The sequence below is a fragment of the Microcaecilia unicolor genome, chromosome 6 (assembly GCF_901765095.1).
Source record: "Microcaecilia unicolor chromosome 6, aMicUni1.1, whole genome shotgun sequence".
In the NCBI taxonomy this organism is placed as follows: domain Eukaryota; kingdom Metazoa; phylum Chordata; class Amphibia; order Gymnophiona; family Siphonopidae; genus Microcaecilia; species Microcaecilia unicolor.
In genome coordinates this window covers 126,066,255-126,086,956 of record NC_044036.1, presented here as the reverse complement: position 1 = coordinate 126,086,956, position 20,702 = coordinate 126,066,255, and the positions used below count along the sequence as shown (strand labels likewise).

General features: G+C 39.7%; 1 protein-coding gene across 1 annotated transcript in view; it reads left to right on the top strand.

Moving 5' to 3' along the window:
* The window catches only part of BRINP3 (BMP/retinoic acid inducible neural specific 3), a 505,009-nt gene that overhangs the window by 247,596 nt on the left and 236,711 nt on the right, over positions 1–20,702 (top strand). The gene's annotated exons all lie outside the window — the stretch shown is intronic.

Here is a 20,702-nt window from a genome sequence, read left to right as displayed (position 1 = left end):
TGTTTTCTCTTCAGTGCCATGGGCTCAGGCTGATGCCAGCTCTCCTAGGTAGGTGTGCACACTCAGGGCCATGATTTAAAGGGCCAGAGGTAGGAAATCATCTTAACAGTTAATGAGCTGGGGCCCTTTTAAGGGATCTTGGGACTTCTCTGCACTTCCTTTGAAATGGACCTCCTAGCTTCCACTTGGTATGAGTTGCTATGTTTGATTCCTGATCCTGTCTGCTGTTCCTGCTCTTGCCCTTATTCCAGTCCATGTCTCCAGTCTGCCTGCTTCCTTCTCTATATTGACTTCTTGGTTTGACATCAGCTTGGATCTTTGTCCTTACTGAACCTCTGCCTGACTGTGCCTTGACCCCTGGAATTGCTTAGACTTTCCTGATCCTCTTCCTTGGCAGAGTTTTTTGGACTTTCTTTGGCCTCTTCAGTACCATCATTAGTATCCGGTCCTGCTCACCTGCTGCTGGTCTCTCTTATAGTACTTTCTACTATCTAAGCTGGGAAACCCAACTGCAACCTGATTCATCCCTGGACCTCATTCAGTGAAACTTACACCATCTCTGGGCTACTCCCAAATCCTCCTTATTCTCCACATCTCCTGCTACCCTTCTGGTGAATCTTTGGACTTGGCCAGCCCTGATCCTAATAACATACTAGAATAGCACACCAACTTCTAGAATCAAAAATTGTGACCTTATTCTAATAACAGACTGTTTCAATAAACCACATTTAAAATAAAATAAAATGTTCCAGTATTTATTGTAATGTTTATAATGATTAACACATCAACATTCTAAACATTATGCAAATGACTTGAGTGATACCATCCCTTTACAATAAACACTTAGTCTAACTTTAACAATATTAAATTAAGTTGAATATCCCCTACTCAGATCAATAGTCACTGATGGATGAAAGCAAAGTCCAGAATTAATTCACAAACTTCAGTTCAGTGGACCTCCTCTTCAACATATGTCCCAAATACCATCACTGATAAACATCAGGTTCAATATTAGGTTCAGTTTTCCACAATGGTCTTTAAATTATCATCCTCTTCAGTGTGTAATGTCTCCTTGATGCGGCTAGTCACACAACATTGCAATGACCACTCGATTTCAAACTGTATCCATATATATTTCTTTTAATTGTTTCCTTATATTTCAAATGGGTTGAAAGCAGTCTAACTAGCTCATTTAAATCATACATTAACATTTCAACGCATTTACCTTACTGTTACGGCCAACCTTCCCAGGCGGACGCCAAGATCAAAATGCTTACCAAACCGGAAGCTTACTCACATTCAAACCGACGTGACACTTATAAGCCAGCACACGGTCATCCGATCTAATTAGTTAATTAATGCCATTCCACCTCCCTGTTAAGACCACCTGGGTGAGTGGTTCCCCGATTATAAATAAACCGCTGTTCTTTATACAATAATCTGTCTGTAAATTGCCCCCCCATATGCGGCAACTGAAGCAATACTATATACTGCGATTCAGATAAATGATAATTGAACTGAATCCAATGAGCCATGAGGGGAGCTTCTCTCTTATTGGTTCTTATATTAGTAATCTATTCTCCAATTCTCAACGTTATTTTTCTTGTTGTTTGCCCAATGTAATATAGTCCACAGGGGCTCTTAATACAATAAACCACCCCCGAAGTATCAGCGGTCCCATGGGTCCACATTACCATGGGCTTTGTGATGGATCTCCCCGTTTCTGAGGGATTCACCACCATATGGGTGATCATGTTCCAAAATGGCTTACTTCATTCCTTTACCCAGTCTACCATCTGCACCAGTCATGGCCTGATATTTTTTTCAAATAAGTTTTCCACCTACATGGACTATCTAAAACCATTGTCCCAGACAAGGGAGTTCAATTCACTTCAAGGTTCTGGCAGAGTTTATGCAGGACCTTGAGAATTAACTTGGACTTCTCATCTGTCAATCATCCTCAAAACAATGGTCAGACTGAAAAAGTCAAACAGAGCCTAAAGACCTTTCTGCCCAGCTTTGTATCCTCCCAACAAAATTACTGGTCACAGCTATTACCCTGGGCTGAATTCAGCTATAGAAATCATGTGAGTGAAGTCTCCATCTCATCTCCATTTCAAATTGTGTTTGAGTGGTATCCAAGAGTACCTTTGTCTGTACCTGATACCACCACTGTACCTGCCACTGAGGCCACAACTATATCTCTTGCTAGTCAATGGAAGAAAACCCAAGAACTTCTGGTCCAGGCTGCTGAAAAATATAAGAGGCAGGCAGAAAAGAAAAGATGTCCTGCTCCCAACTCCAGCCTGGGGATCTGCTCTGGTTATCCACCCAGAGCCTTCAATTCAACCTCACATCTACCATTGGGAACATTGGGGCTGAGCTCCACAGCTTCCCTCTGGATTCTGGGTTGTCTCCCTGATCCGGTGGGCCATCCGCAGTTCTGCCACTGATCATGCAAGGCTCAAGCCAATGACAACTCTCCTAGGCATGTGCATGACCTCAGGGCCATGATTTAAAGGGCCAGCAGTGGGAAATCATCTGGATACCCGATGATGACATCATGGTTTAATGGGACAGAGTCAACATGGGTTCAGCCAAGGGAAATCTTGCCTCACCAATTTGCTTCATTTCTTGGAAGGCATAAATAAGCATGTGGATATAGGTAAGCCATCTGATGTAGTGTACCTAGATTTTCAGAAAGCTTTTGACAAAATTCCTCTTGGGAGACTCCTGAGAAAATTAAAATGTCATTGGATAGGAGGCAATGTCCTTCTGTGAATTAGGAATTGGTTATTGGACATATAGCAGAGGGTAGGGATAAATGGCCATTTTTCTCAATGGAGGAGGGTGAAAGTGGGGTGATGCAGAGATCTGTATGGGGACCAGTGCCATTTAACAGATATATAAATGATCTGGAAATCGGTATGATGAGTGAGGATATTAAATTTGCAGATGATATAAGACTATTCAAAGTTGTCAAAACACATGCAGCTTGTGAAACTTGCAGGAAGTCCTTAGGAAATTGGAAGACTGGGCATCCCAATGGCAGTTGAAATTTAATGTGGACAAATGAAAAGTGATGCACATTGGGAAGAATAATCTGAATTATAGTTATCTGATGCTAGGGTCCAACTTAGAAGTCAGCACTCAAGAAAAAGATCTAGGTGTCATTGTAGACAATGTGCTGAAATATTCTGCTCAGTGTGTGGTGGCAGGTAAAAAAGCAAACAGGGTGCTAGGAACTGCTAGGAAAGGGATGCAAAATAAGTATAAGAATACTATAATGCCTCTGTATCACTCCATGGTACGACCTCATCTTGAGTCTTGCATTCAATTATAGTCACTGTATCTCAAAAAAGATATAGTGAAATTAGAATGGGTTCAAAGAAGAGCAATCAAAATGATAAAAGGGGATAGAACTCCTCCCATATCAGGACAGGCTAAAGTGGTTAGGGCTCTTCAGCTTGGAAAAGAGACAGCTGAGGGGGATATGATTGAGGTCTATAAAATCCTTAGTGGTGCAGAACGGGTAAAAGTTAATCAAATTTTCACTCATTCAAAAAGAACAAAGACCAGGACACACTCAATGAAATTACATGGAAATACTTTTAAAAAAATTAGGAAGAAATATTTTTTCACCCAAGAATACTTAAACTCTGGAACTCACTGCCAGAGGATGTGGTAACAGCAGTTAGTGTATCTAGGTTTAAAAAAGATTTGGACAAGTTCCTGGAAGAAAAGTCCATAGCCTGTTATTGAGATTGACATGGAAGAAGACACTTTTGCCCTGGGACTGGTACCATGAAATGTTGCTACTAATTGGGTTTCTGCCAGGTACTTGTGACCTGGATTGGCCACTGTTGGAAGCAGAATACTGGGCTAGAAGGATCATTGGTCTGACACATTATGGCTCTTCTTGTGTTCTTATGAGCTGGGGCCTTTATAAGGGAGCTTGGGACTTCTCTGCACTGCCTTTGCAATGAGTATCCTAGCTTCTGCTTGGTGTGAGTTGCTACATTTGGTTCCTGACCTTGTCTGCTATTCCTGCTCTTGTCCTTGTTCCAGTCTGTGTCTTCAATCTGCCTGCCCTTGTTCCTTCTCCCTTCCCTGGAATGACTTCTTGGCTTTACCCCGCCTTGGTGCTTCATTCCTCTTGAACCTCTGCCTGCCCTAACTCCTGCTTGCCTGACCATGCCATGTTCACAGCCAGTCTTGACCACTGGAATTGTGTAGACTTTCCTGGTCCTCTTCCCTGGCATTGTTGTTTGGACCTTCTTTGGCCTCTTCAGTACCATAGCTGGTATCCAGTCCTGCTTGCCTAATGTTGGCCTCCCTTAGAATACTTCCTTCTACATATGCTGGGACGTTGGAGCCTCGGTTGACTGCAACCCGATTCATCTCTAGACCTCATTCAGTGAAACTTGCACATGCTCTGGGATACTCCCAGTCTTCCTTATGCTGTAGAGCACCTGCTACTTTTCTGGTAAATTTATGGACTTGTATAGCCCTGATCCTAGCCTGGAGGTGACTCTTCTGCCGCCATTCAGAGCCTACCTAACCTCTGAGTTAGGTAGCATAAACTCGGCTGCAGCCCAAGGGCTTACCCTTCCTACCTTATGACAGAGGCATTCACCCTCCCAACCTTTGCCACTATATAATTCCTTGCATTATGATGATCAGAAAAGAAGTACTGAAATGGAGCCAGTGGCAAGGAATGTAGCTCAGTCAAAAGGATCTCCCCAAAACAACGACAAATCGGCTCAAAGCAGAAAAACGTTTTACTGCTAGGAGACTCCATTTTAAGAGGCATTGATTTAGGAACATAGTTCATGGGTTTCAATCTAGTAAAATGCCTTCCAAGACTTCAAAATCAATGCCACAGGAGAACATTATTTTCGTTCTCGACTATGCAACATCATCTAGTGACTCCCACTTTCAGAGACATTGCCATCTGGCACACTATTTTTTTCTGTAGAAGGGCCTGAGCTTTGGAATAAGCTACCAGAGCACCTCAGACTTCTGCCATCCCTGGAACATTTTAAGGTGGAACATAAAACCTCTTTTAATGGAAGCTTCTCAGTGTCCCCTGCCCCCTACCCAGTAGGCCCTGATGACATGGTCACCTGAAGACATTTCTTTGTCAGCTTATGTGTTCCCCCCTCTATCCTATCATAATTATTGTAATTATTCCCCCTACTCACATTATCATGTCTGTATAGTTTCATTTCCCTCTCTCCTTTCTTCTCCTTTTGTCTGTAAGTCACCCAGCTGGCAATGTTGATGGGTGGGATAGCAAGACCTGAATTTTATTTATTTAGACTTTGCTCACACCTTTTTCAGTAGTAGCACATCACATTCAGGTATACTGGGTATTTCTATGTCCCTGGAGGGCTCACAATCTAAGTTTGTATCTGAGGTAATGGAGGTTTAAGTGACTTGTCCAAAATCACAAGGCGTAGCAATGGGATTTGAACCGGTCACCTCTGGATGTCAAGACTTGAAACAGGATCCTCTGCTACCAGAAATACCTACCAAATATTGAATTTGGTCCGAGAAGAGAGTAAGGATTCTAATACTGATATTGTAATCCACCTGGGGATAAAAGACCTGACTTACAATAGCAAATTTGGAGCACAGAAAGTGTTCTAGAAACATGGGGAGGGACTCAAATCTTTGGTTCAGACTGCAGCGTTTTCTGAAGTTATTCCTACTTATAGAAAGGGAAAGGAAAGAGTACTTAAAAGAAAGGAGTTCAATATGTGACTTGAAGACTGGTGTAAAGAAGGTTGAGGCAGTATGTGGAAAAATAGCAGGCTAAACTGTAATGATGGACTACATCTTTCTGTGACAGGAAAAAGAACCCTTGGGCAGAAATTCAGACAGTATGTTTCTAGACATTTAAAGTATAGGGTGGGGGTGGCAAAAAGGAAGCAAGGAAAGTCAAAGTCAACCCCAGAAAAAACATGGTAGCAGTTAATATGAAAACTACTTAAACTCACATAGCACACGGAAAGCAATGAGCACAAATACTTGTAGCCTAAGTAAAAATGTTCAAGGTTTGCAAGCCGTGATGTTTGAGGAAGACTTGGATATTGTTGCCATTATAGACAAGGTTCAATGCTTCCCATGAATAGGATGCAACCATACCAGGCTATAATATTTTTAAGAAAGAAGACTGCACGGGAGGTATTTTATGCCAATGATCAAATTTAAACCCATCGAAGATCTATAAAAATGTAAAAGAGGTCTGGGTTCACTGAGGCTTTTTCCTCCTTGTGTTTTTCCTCTTAAAATTTTTTTTTAAATTACAATAGAGTATGAAGTTAGTTTGAACCTTTTGTATATTGTACTCCACTACCTTTCATTGGTGTAATACAGAAAATGAAAAATCAGCCATTTTACAGCCACACTAAAAGTGACCTCAGCGTATGGGGAAACCCACGCTCTAGTCATAGTGCAGGCCACCATTTAGTGCAGCTTACTAATGTGAGCATAAAAGAGAGAAAATGAGCCTCTTTATGTAAACCTTAATATAGTAAAAAAAAAAAGCCATAACCATACTATTATACTATTATAGATGAACAAGATGAAAAAAAACACTCAGGTTTAAAAATGTTCGCTTTTAAATAAGAAGAAATGTTTCTTACTAGCTGTGTTATGCAACTGAAATATAGTTGGAGAGAACACTTAAGCATTAGCTAAACTAGAGATATAGTTTAACCACTCTGGGTTATGGGTCTACATAGAATTGAAAAGGATTAACAAAATAAAGTATGAGGGAAAAAAAAAAACATGAGTATTTACAATCTAATCCATACATAGCTGGATCTCCTAGAGACTCACAGTGCAGGTTTTTTTTTTTTTTTCAAACGTTTCAGAAAACATGGGAAAAATAAATTAAACTTTTGCTGTTTAATTTGGACAGATCTGGTATTATTGTACTACATGCTTCCTTCTTAGTTTGATGCTGCCTCCATATAATCCAAAACTTGACAGCAAGAGATTAGCAGAACCTCGGCAGTAATGCTGTTGTGTATTGCCAAAGAGTTACTGCTGCCAACGAGATAGTCATCAGTGTTTTCAGAGATGACCTTCATGCAGTAAATTCTGGCATCCCTGTTAGTCTTGGACCTTTACAGAGCTTTATTTAGTTCATTTACTTTTCACTGAGTTATTGACCCTCTATCCTTGGCGTTCTTTTCACACTTTTTTTAAAACAGTATAACATGTTTTTTTACATTTTTCATTTTTTTCTTAAGATTAAAATGCTGTTCTTTAATGCTATATTTCATTGTTGTTATTGTGAAGCTATTGACTGTACCTAGCATCCTGTATAATTATACATACTCCAGTCTTTATGACTCTTCAAATGATGATGGCTATATATGGAGAGGTACATTTGTCAGCATCCACTAGGTTCATTAATGTGCTTTTAAAAATGTTGGCCATGCTAAATTGATTTGGCCCCCTTTTACCGCAGCGGGTAAAAGGATGTCCATTTTTTGGCAAAAAGAAATGGCTGCACGGTAAGTGAACCACTTACTGCATGATCATTTTGGTGGGGAGCCCTTACTGCCACCCATTGAGATGGCGGTAAGGGTTCCCCACGCTAACCCGGCAGTAACCAGGCAGCAGTGCCCAATTACCGCACGTTAGGTTCTGACGCTACAAAAATCTGAAAACAATTCCTGTAGCGCTGGAAATGGTGCATGGTGGGGGTGGGAACTACCGCCGGCTCCTATGGTAGCCCAGCGATAGTTCCAGATTGGTGTACGGCAAGCCCACTGTGGGCTTGCCATGCATTAGTAAATGGGCCCCTAAACTAATGCACTTTAAGCCAATTTGCAGGTTAATTCTACAAAGAAAGTGCCAGCATTTGAATGCACGTAAATGACTTTAATACAGAATATCTGCGCATATATGTGTGCAAATGCCCATATTCCGGCCACTTGCTATTCTGTAGCCTGGTGCATAGATGCAATTGTGTGTATTTTGCAGGTGGGCAGACATGTAAGTAGGATTCCAATAGGTGCCTTCTAAGTGCCTAAACATATGCACTGCTTTATTGAATTATCCTCCTTGTGCATGTTAAGGGGTCCTTTTACTAAGGTGTGCTAACAGATTTAGCAGGCGCTGATTAGCACGCTCTAATTGGTAAGACATCCATGGGCATCTTAGCATTTAGCATGTTCTAATTGTTAGTGTGCCTTAGTAAAAGGACCCAAATGTTTTAACCCACATTACAATTTTGTTATTAAAATGAATGTCTAAAACAAACCAGCAAATATTACCCACAACTTGAGAAAACACTCCAGTGATCTGAAAATGAACTGAAAGATTTAGCTTCCTGCAAATCTCTACTGCATATTATATTTAGCTTCAGTGTCAAATATATGGAAGATGGTATTCACTGAAAATGAATTAATTATGCAATATGTTAGTATAGAATTTACAATCTCTATCTTTTGTTTTCAAAGTTGATCTCCTCTCTTGAGCTCTATCAGTTTCACAGGCAACAAGTAAAATCTAAGGGTCCTGTTTAATAAGTCACACTGTAGGTACGCTAGCATTTTTAACGCACACTAAAAATTAGCACATGCTAATGCTAGAGACATCTATATATTTCTATGAATGTCTCTAGCGTTAGCGAGCTCTAATTTTTAGTGCACACTAAAAACACTAGCGCACCTTAGTAAACAGGGCCCTAAGACTGAGCCTTGCTCTAAGAATAAAAGCTACACAGTAGCAGAATAAAAAACTCATTCTCGTAAGCCTACCAATAAAGCCAAAATTATTAAGCATCTCTTTACACTGAGAATATTGTAAAACCATAGGTACATTTGGGATTATAGTTTATGGAATATTTGGTGGATTTTGTTGTTATTATTATTATTATACATAGCAGATAACACAAAGCTTTGTCTGGTATCACTGGAGAATTTGAGGTTTATCCAGAAGCTTAAGAATTATCCAGTTATCTTTGTAAAATGTAGCTTGAATCAAGCCAAACTCTTTTCTATAAGTCCGCTGTTGTCAAATCTACAAGTGGTGTGATAGCCATGTTATCTTATCAAGACATTTCCAAGGCAAATACATCCACATCTAACAGAAACTCAGACAAAAGCATCCTACTATGGTCATATTGTACACATTACTTAAAATCCAAAAACATGGAAACCCTGGCAGACAAATCATATCTGGTATAGGCATACTTACAGAGGAAATATCTGGGTTTATAGAAGGGATTCTTAAACCCTTAGTACACAAGACAAGTAGCTTCATACAAGACACCACAGACTTTCTAAACATATTTAAAAAACATCAAGTAGGCACCACCTGGGGCTCTTCTGGCCACAATGGATGTAGAATCACAGCAAAATTCCCCATAGAGATAGCATAGCTGCATATGATAAATTCCTAGACTACCAGTTCACACTGGAAGCTATTAAAAATGAATCAAATTCATTATAACATATTACAATATTTATTTCAATGATGATATCTATCTTCAAATTATGGGCACTGCTATGTGCACCAAGATGGCACCACAATATGCAAACCTTGTCATGACAGAACTGAAAGAAACATTTTTGAATACATATCAGACTAAGGTGGTTATTTAGAAGCTCTGTTCTAGTTTTGGATGTCTGAAAACTGGAATTTAGACATCCATATTGCATGGACGGCCAAATCACAATTTTATAAATGCAGGGTATGGATGTCTAATACTGCAGTACATCCATATGGAAAGGGGGCGTGATTTGGACATGTTTTGGGCAGGACTAGCGAGGCCCCAAAATATAGACTTCCTACTGCCAGCACATGGATGTCCATCGCACATATATTTTAGGACCAAATGTATCCTGTTAAAAATTTCATGTGAGGTGGACATTCATTTGTGATGTACTGAATGGAATGTCCACATTCTGAGTTGGATGTCTTTTCTAAACTATTACTGGTATATTGACATTTTCATGTTTTGGACTAAGAGAGAAGAGAGTCACAAACAATTTCAGTTATTCCAATGAGAACCATCCTTCAATCAAATTCAAAATTGACTACTCAACAGAAAAAAGTCAACTTTCTAGACAGCACAGGAAATCTATGGACAGATGCAGCTACCTACACAATTCCATTATACATAGTCAAGCCACATGATACCATCGTATCTGCTCTGACCCAAGAGACAGAGGTAACACCTCAAAATCCTGATTGTTTCATACAAAAAGATTTCATATAAAATCCTGATTGTTTCATAACTCCCAAAAAAATCTCCCAGAAGAAGCCTCTTCCCTAAAAACAGCCAAACAAAAACCTTTTGCAATATCAAAAAAAGAGAAAACCACAGAGAGAATGCCCTTTGTAGTGACATACAATCCAGAACTGGAAAAACTGAGAAGAATCATAAAAGATCTATAGCCACTACTCCAGGAATTAATGAAATAAACATTCCCAGCTCCATTATTGCTGGTCTTCCAAAAACCACCTAATCTGAAGCAAAAACTTTGAAGAAGGAGGCTATGTTGAAGAGACAAGTCAGATGCTTAAGACAAGAATCAACCTATACAGAAACTATGGGGGTCTTTTTCTAAAGCTTAGCTCGAGTTACCTGCAGCAGGGCCCATAGGAATAAAATGGGCCCTGCTGCAGATAACTTGAGCTAAGCTTTAGTAAAAGCCTCCCTATATTAAACATCATAAAGCTCACCAGAGTGACTCCTCTGTGGGAGAGCACTTTGCAAGACCAGGGCATTGCATAAATGACTGTATGGTGAGAATACTAAATGGACATTTTAAAACAATCCAGGAATGTAAGACCATTGAAGTTAAACTGATGAAATACTTTGACACCCACCAGACAGGACTTAACAATGATATGGGGTTCCTATCACATTGTAAACTATAAAATGACTCTGAGTTATCACCCTCTGATCACACATCCATCTCTCTGTGTTTCTCACCCCCACCTTCCCCTGTTAGACTGTCACTGCAATGTTTTTATATTTACTTATATATTCTGATATTGGCCAACATTTGTTCATTTCTGAAGAAGGTACTGCTTTCAAAAGCTAATAAAACTGTATTAAGTTAGTTTAATAAACAGTATAAGTCATGGCCAAAGGTTTGTGACCAAGCAGTTATCAAATGTACCACACTGGGTTCTTGATTACTAATGTTGTTTTGGGCTACTTTGGGCTATGGTCTTTATTTGTTTTCGGCTATATATGTATTTTTTAAATAGTTTCAGCCATCGATTTGATAAATCTCACTTAGAAGGTAAATGATTGGTGAGGGTTTCATACTTACATGTTGGATTTTGCATTCCTGCATGAAATATTCCTATTTGTATAATTTTTGGTATAATCAAACTTTTGTTGTTTGTTAGTGTAACAGTAGATACCATTCATAGCTATACTGTATATGTAATGAAAATACATTATTTTGTTTATAACGTACAACAAAATGAAACTCTAAGGTGTCTATACAATATCTACTTATAAGATATTGTACATATTTGGTTCTTTGGTTTGATTTGCATCAGGGTTTTGCTTGTATATGGCATCATGGTACATGGGAAAGAGCTTATCCAGAGAAACATATGCAGATCATGATTCTATATAATCAAAAGATACTAATAAGAGTAACTGCAAAGAATGTGAAAGTTGCTCATTCAACTGTCATAGCAATGGTCAGATGAAATGAAGAGCTGAACAGTTATAAGCTCAGGCATGCTTAAGTCGCAAAGAACTATAGATGTAGAAATTGAGAGTGTGATCATAAAGGCAGGTAGATATTCTACAATAGCATCATCAAGTTTATCTGAGACAGAATTTCAGGTAGTCCACTGAAGAAACCTATCGACAGGACAATATGCAGGAGATTATTCGATGCTGAACTTTGATCTTATCGGCTTGCTCCAAAACCAAAGTTGTCTTCCAAAAATATCAAAGATCGGCTTTCTGTCACAAGTACAAGCAGTGGAGAGCTCTGATAAATAGGAGCAAATTATGTTTTCTGATTAAAACACTTTCACTCAGTTATACAGCTTCTATAGACGCTTAAGGAGACCTTTAAATCAGAGACATAACCTGAGTTATGTTATACCTTGCATTGAAAAAGCACCAACAGTTATAGTTTGGAATCCAGTATCAGGATCTGGTAAAGCAGGGCTGTGTATTATGCCAAAGAATCCTACAATCAATGGAACTGTTTATTTGAATATTTTGTAGGAAAACTGCCAAACCTTATGCTAATTCACAACATAATCAATTTCCAACAGGATGATTCACTGTGCCATGGGAAAAATGTTGTTAAGCCAATGCTGGATTGTGAACAGTTACAACTGATGGAACCAAGGCTGGGCTACAGCTCACATTTGAACATTATTGAAAATGTGTGGATTGAGATGAAGCAAAAAGTGGCCGTACAAAATCCAACAGCTGAAGCAGACTGGATCAAAGCTATGTGGACTCAGGCAATAACTCTAGAATTCTGCAGAAAACTAGACAGATGAGTGTCAGAATTCATTCAGGTTATTAAGAATAAAGGGCATCACTGTAAATAGTAATATATAATAGAAAATGTCTGTAGGCAATTACTTTAGATGCTAAATATAACAATTTGTAGTAATAAAATCTGATTTGTTTCATGTGTATGCTCTTAAATATCAATCATAATGAAAATAGTGGTGGTCACAGTAGTGGAACAAGTCCAAAGCATAAAAACACCAAGAGCTTTTAGAAGATGAAACAAATCTTTTTTTTTTTTATCAGTGACCCAACACAGGCCGTGTTTCGGCACGCAGTGCCTAAATCAGAAATCTATATTAAAATAAATTTACATTGATATTTATATAAAATACAAATAACATGACATCAAATATTAGAGAACAAAAATATAAAAATATAAAAATAGAATAGAAAATGGAAACCACTTGAAAAGCAGAGGCAGTGAAAGGTAACGTAAAGTGCTGTTATTACATGTACATTTAAATGCAAAGGATGGTGTTATATTATAAGATTAAACACGTCAATGTGTCAAACATAAATGACCACAATATATAAAACTAATGCACAAAATGAAGTGATTAGAAATAGTGAGACATTCATGAATGTCTGACAAATGTCAGAGGATTGAATTGTGAAAATGTGCTGTGCCTTCCTGGAACCTACCACATAAACAATGTTGTTCCAATCTGAATTAGCCTACCAACAGGCTGCTAATATTGATCATTAATCTTGGAATAAAAACAAATAAAAATAAAATTAAAAAGTCCTGACCAGTGTAACCAATATTGACATGATAATAATTTTGAATTTAGAGTCCTCATCTCATAACAAAGTATCTTAAAAATGTCTAGATTTTGGCCATGACTGTATCATCTTCTTTTGTTTGGTTTTATTTCTGTTTTCTTTCTATTTATTAAGGTTTTGTAGAAATTTGACCACCTTTGGTTTAATGCTACCTAAGGCTCCTACAAAAATAGGGATAATCTTGTAAGGCTTGTTCCAGAGTCTTGCCATTTCTATTGGCAGGTCTTAGTACTTCGTTAATTTTTTTCAATTCTTTGTCTTTAATTCTTTTTCACCTGGTACCACAATGTTTATGAAAATCGCAAGTATTCGTTTTGATTACTGTGATACGTTCCAAATGGTGGTCTGTTTGAATTAAAAAATCTCATAAATTCTTGACTTTTTCATATTCTATGACTTTTTCTACATGGTAGTTATACCAGCATTAATTGAAGCTAAAGTCTTACGTCTTGCACAAGCTCCAGTGGATCATTGTGACTACCTTATCCTGATGCTGTTTGTAGTAAGTTTGGGCAATTTTGCTACATCCACCAAGCAAGTGGTCAATGTTTTCATAGTTCTCATTATATAGAGGGGCATAATCGAACGTGAACACCCATCTCCATGGACGTCTATCTCCAAGAACGGGTACGTGAAGGGGCGGGACAAACCATATTTTAAAAAAAAAATGGGCGTCCATCTTTTTTCCGATAATATGGTTTGCGCCAGCCAAATGCATCGGATTTGTGCGGATTTGAGCTGGGCGGTATCGTTTTTCAGCGATAATGGAAACCGAAGGCTTCCAGCTCAAAAATGAACAAATACAAGGCATTGGGTCATGGGAGGGGCCAGGATTCGTAGTGCACTGGTCCCCCTCACATGCCAGGACACCAATCGGGCACCCTAGGGAGCACTTGTAACAATACAAGAAAGTTAACTACCTCTGAAGTCCATAGCTCCCTTCCTTTGGGTGCTGAGCCCCCCCCCCCCCAATTCCCCCCAAAACCCACTCCTCACAACTCTACACCATTACCATAGCACTTATGGCTGAAGGGGGGCACCTAGATGTGGGTACCCATCTCTCCTCGGCTTATAAACACGCCCCAGTCCCGCCTTCACCATGCCTCCGACATGCCCCCATCAACTTTGGCCATTTCCGTGATAGATTGCAGTTGACGCCCAAAATCGGCTTTCGATTATACTGATTTGGGTGCCCATGGGAGAAAGATGCCCATCTCCCGATTTGGGTCGAAATATGGGCGTCTTTCTCTTTCAAAAATAAGGCGGATAGTCTACAATTGCTATTAGTCGAAATTTGTGTGAATATTAGTTTTCATGCAGTTAGTTTGTAAAGCTTATTCCTGAGCTACAAAACTGATCTTTCCTTCTCCTTCTTGAGGTTACCCAACTACATCCATTGTCACTTCCTGGTGTTGTCCATGCTATCCTCAAGTTCTCTAAGATATTGTCCATGTAAGGCCTTGTATTTCCAGTTGTTCAGTTCTGTACTCATTTTTCTTCGCTTTTACATGATGTTCTACCTGCAAATTTTGATTAACATTTTCTCATTGCTGGCTTATTTTGGAAGGTTAATGTGAGCAAGTGCAAAGTGGTGCATGTGGGAAAGATGAACCTGAACTATAGCTACGAGATGCAAAGTTCCACGTTAGGAGTCACCGACCAGGAAAGTGGTCTAGCAGTCGATACTTTGAAACTCTCTGCTCAGTGTGCTGCAGTAGCAAAGAAAGCAAATAGAATTCTCGGTATTATTAGGAAAGGAATGGAAAATAAAAATGAGGATGTTATACTGCCTTTGTATCACTCCAAGGTGTTACCGCACCTTAAATGCTGTGTGTAATTCTGGTCACCGAATCTCAAAAAAGATATAGTGGAATTTGGAAAGGTACAGAGAAGGGTGACAAAAATGATCAAGGTGGTGTGATGACTTCCCTATGAGGAAAGGCTGAAATGGCTTGGGCTCTTCAGCTTGGAGAAAAGATGGCTGAGGGGAGATATGATATACATATATAAAATAGTGAGTGGAGTGGAACAGGTAGACGTGAATCACTTGTTTACTCTTTCCAAAAATACTAGGACTAGGGGGCATGCAATGAAGCTACAAGGTAGTACATTTAAAACAAATTGGAGAAAATATTTCTTCACTGAATGTGTAATTAAACTCTGGAATTCTTTGCCAGAGATTGTAGTAAAAGCAGTTAGCTTAGTGGGGTTTAAAAAAGGTTTGGATGGCTTCTTAAAGAAAAGTCCATAAGCCTCTTAAAGAAAAGTCCATAAGCCATTATTAAGATGAACTTTGGTACATCAACTGTTTATTTCTAGTAGAAGCAGCATAAAGTGTATTGTACTGTTTTTGGATCTTGTCAGGTACTTGTGACCTGCTTTGGCCACTACTTGAAACAGGATACTGGGCTTGATGGACCTTCGGTCTGACCCAGTATGGCAACACTTGTGTAATTATGTACTTATTTGTGAAATGACCTCGCAGTGGAGGTGGTAGACTCACGGACTGCATTTGAATTCAAGAAAGCATGTGACAAGTACAGAGAATCTCTAAGAGAAAAAAAGAATGGTAGAGCTTAGCAGCTGCTGTAAATGGTCTGTGCCTGCTGTCATCTTCTTAAAATAGAGGTTTTGCACCTAACAAGCCTTATTTTGGTGGTTAACACATGTTAGGTGCAAACTCTTAGTGACATTATTAAATAGTTTCTTCAGTGCACTAACAGTTCTACATAAATACACTTAACAGTGGGAGAGATCATGGTGTCAAAATATACATTATGAGAAAGTGTTATAAACAACAATGTACTATAGAGATATATACAAGCAATAAAGAAGAAAAAAAAACAGTCTTCATTTGTTAATTTTCAGACTTTTTCCTAGTTTTCAGAAATGGTTCAGTTAATTTCAGACATATCTTTTTAAAGACCGTCTTTGGGGATGATGAACAGGTCTAGTTAGAGAGTTCGTATTTGTGGAAAGGAAAGTAGACAGGCTGAATGTTTTGATGTAACAGTATGTCATTTTATGGTGAATTTTTATGTTATCCAGCTTGAGTATGATTTTTCTGGTTCAGGGGTCTTTTATTAAGCTGTGGTTACCATGGCTTAAAATGGCTTACAGCAGGACATGCTCAGGCGTCCTGCAGTAATTTCCTGATCTGCACGCACAAACCACATGTTAAAGATATCTGTATTTTATCATGGAGGGAGTGTGTCTGTGGGCAGAGAGTGAACATTTCTGTGCTAATCAGCACATACCGCATGCTAGCTGATTAGCACAGGATTACTGCTTGAGCCCTTACCGCTTGCTAAATAGATGTCGGTAGGGCTAACTTGGTAATTTTTGTAATGGTTGTACACTAAAGGCAACATTAGCATATGGCCATTAATAGGAAGAATGAAAAAGTGTCTATTTTACTGCTGTGGCACAAATGGCCTTAGCACTTTGAAAAAAAAACCATAAGGGTTTTTTACCCAGTTGGTGAACTCAATACTTTTCGTAACTGGAAAAATCGTGGCACTGCCCAGATTCACCTCCACCCTAATTCTTACCCCCCCCCCCCCCAGGCTGCAATGGCACTAACTCAGTAGTGCTGCAGCAGTTTTACTAGATTTTCAGCACACTGTGGGGTCGATTATCTAAAGGTCGCTGAAATTTAGGTGTAAATTCTATAATGGTAGTTGCGCATGCAAAGGCCATTATAGAATACTAGTGTAAATTTGCATTTACATTCCCATGCCCCTCCCTTGAAGTTATACACTCTGAAATTTGAGTGTGGAACTTATAAAATAGCGACTAAAGACAGTTATGCACATAACTGCTAATGGATGCCAATTAGCACCAATTAAGTCCAATTATAGCCAACAGTTGGCTGTTAACTCCAATTAACTGCCAATTATTGAATTATGTTAAGCACAAGAGACCTTATTCTATTCCTCATGTGCATATGTTTGTGTGTTAGCTGGAAATTTGAGTGCACAAGTTTATAGAAAATGGTTAAGTGCCACTGAAAGTCCAGGGATGTCAAGCTCACGATCAATCAGGCAAGAGCCTCTCCTGCCTGGTGATATCATTCTGAATATCTGACGCTACATTTTTAAGGCATTCTAACAAACCAACCTTCTTTTAACTAAGCCACGCTAGTGGCTGCCGCACGGCAGTGCTGACACAGCCCGTTCAAAGTGAATGGACAGTGTCGGCGTCATCGCACAGCAGCTGCTAACACGGCTTAGTAAACTGGGGGGCAAATTTGCTCTAACGAATGCACATCTTTAGAGTACCCTTATACTCATCCTTATTCTCTCTCCACATTCTCTCTTACCTATCTTTATATTGCTCCAAACTTACCACCCATGATTTCCTCTCTCATTCAACACCTATGTTTTCTCCCCACTCACCCATTCTCCATTCTCACTTTAGGATCTATCTTTCACTCACTGTCCTTCACTCAGCTCTAGTTTTTCTCTCCTTCCAAGTTGCTGCTATTTGCATTGCAGTTTGTGCATTTGGTAAGCGGAGAGAAACTTTATTTGTGTTTGCAGGGTCTTTTACCGGTAGGTCTGAGGATCTCTGTCTGCAGTTTTCCATATGCAATATCTCAGAGGTGATCACAGCTGAATTATCAGACACTCTACAGGAGATTTGAGACATGGGCCCCAAATATACAGGGCTTACAGCACCCCTGAGTACTAGCAGGATAAAAAGAAGTGAATCCTTATAAAGCATCCTCTTTTTAAAAACACAATCCTTATTGTCAACCTGAAAACATAGGGTAACTTTCATTAATTCAGTTAAAATGTTGCCCTTATTGGAGTCATTCCCAGCATATTCACATACAGTTACCATACAGAAAAGCTCTTTGCCATATAGTACATTTACTGACAGTTAGGAATGTGCATTCCTTTGAAATGATGTGGAAAATGTCAAAGGTGTTCCCATTGTATTTTTTCCCTGTGTGATCAATAGTGTGATGCATTGCTCAATGGGGCACACTATTTACGACATTGCCCCAGAACAAAAACAAAACAAAGGACATAACATTAAAAAGAAAACAAACAACATTTTTAAAAATCCCATAAATGATACAAGAAAACAAACAAAATAAAAATATTTGGGCTGCACACTCCTACTGGTATTAAAGATGCACTTACTGCATAAGGTAAGGATAGGATTTGACGGCAACTCCAATAGCTGGAACATAAGGCTAGAGCATGGTGGACTTCTATGGTGTATGTCCTGGAAACAACAAAGAAAGATCATGATCAAGTATGTAATATCACATTCATTGTTCATTTAATCTAGAATTGAGAATGAATGTAACTGTTGGGCAGACTGGTTGCACAATAAAGGTCTTTATCTGCCTCACTTACCATGTTACTAGCAGGCTTATTTTTGAAAGAGAAGGGCGCCCATCTTTCGACACAAATCGGGAGATGGGAGTCCTTCTCCCAGGGTCACCCAAATCAGCATAATCAAAAGCCGATTTTGGGCATTCTCAACTGCTTTCCGTCACGGGGACAACAAAGGTTCACGGGGGCGTGTCGGAAGCATAGTGAAAGCGGGACTGGGGCGTGCCTAACACATGGGCATCCTCGACCAATAATGGAAAAAAAGAAGGGCATCCCTAACGAGCCCTTGGGCGATGTTACTTGGTCCATTTTTTCTTACAACCAAGCCTCAAAAAGGTGCCCAAACTGACCAGATGACCACCTGAGGGAATCAGGGATAACCTCCCCTTACTCCCCCAGTGGTCACTAACCCCCTCCCACCCTAAAAAAAATTTAAATATTTGTTTTGCCAGCCTCAAATGTCATACCCAGCTCCCTGATAGCAGTATGCAGGTCCCTGGAACAGTTTTAGTGGATGCAGTGCACTTCAGGCATGCGGACCCAGGCCCACCCCCCACCTGTTACATTTGTGGTGGTAAATGTGAGCCCTTCAAAACCCACCAGAAACCCACTGTACCCACATCTAGGTGCCCCATTCACCTCTTAGGGCTATGGTAGTGTTGTACAGTTGTGGGGAGTGGAGTTTGGGGGGCTCAGCACACATGGTAATGGAGCTATGTACCTGGGAGCAATTTCTGAAGTCCACTGCAATGTCTCCTAGGGTGCCTGGTTGGTGTCCTGGTATGTCAGGGGGACCAGTGCACTACGAATGCTGGCTCCAACCATGACCAAATGGCTTGACTTTGGCCATTTCTGAGATGGGCGTCCTTGGTTTCCATTATCGCCGAAAATCAGGGATGACCATCTCTAAGGTCGACCTGAATTTCACAATTTGGGCATCCCCGAACATATTATCGAAACAAAAGATGGACACCCATCTTGTTTCGATAATACGGGTTTCCCCGCCCCTTTGCCGGGATGTCCTCCGAGGACGTCCTCAGGAAAACTTGGGCGCCCCTTTCGATTATGCCCCTCCACTCCTCCTAAGTTATCCAGGTTATGTTAATATTCCATAATGGAACCTGGATGCCCAGATGCTATTGGACAATAGATTCTCACCTCACCTCTCACCCTCAAGGCACCTAAATGGAGATGTTTAGTTATAGAATTCCCCCCCCCCCCCCTTAGTGCGTGCCAAATCGATTAGTACTTGTTAAACTATGAATTATCACACATAGGAGGTCTTTTAAGAAGCATCTACATAAGGAAATAGTACCAACCCCTTTATCATTTTGTAGCCGTTTTTTGAAACTTTTCTTATTCCACTATATTTTTCAGATATAGCAACCGGTGGCAGTGTGGGGTAAGTGACCTCGAGCTAACCACAATGCACAGTCTCATGCTTTTCCTATAATCCACCCAGTAACAGAATATACAGTTAGGTGACAATTCTATAAGTGTGTGCCTTCTTATAGGTGCTCTGATGCTGCTCTTCTTCATCTTAGTTCCTATCATGCATCTATGCACATTGGGTAACAAGCTTTTTAAATCTATCTCGATTGGCCACAATGGCTTCCATTTCCTCCCAGGTAATGCCTCCATTGTATAGATAACTCTTCTGAATGTGAGTTTCAGTCTTTCTCTTTTTCGTGATCCACTGGTTGGTCTTCATTTTAGTGCCCCTTTGGGTTGATGATGATTTTGCATGAGTAAAATGTGTCTTGTCAACTGCAATCTGCATTCAGTAACAAGATCCTTAATTCTCTGGAGTTGCTTTTCCTTATTATCTCATTGTTTATGATGTGATCATGGTAAGCCACACCTAAGATTGATCTCAGGCATAGCTGGTGAAATACATCCAGTTTCTTTTTTTATAACTCTATCTGGTCACCCAGATTCCATTATAGAATACTAGTGGAACTTGGCATCAGCATACCTTACACTTAGGCACCTTCAGTTTCACCAACCTTAGAACTTGAGTAATTGAGTGTAACTAAATA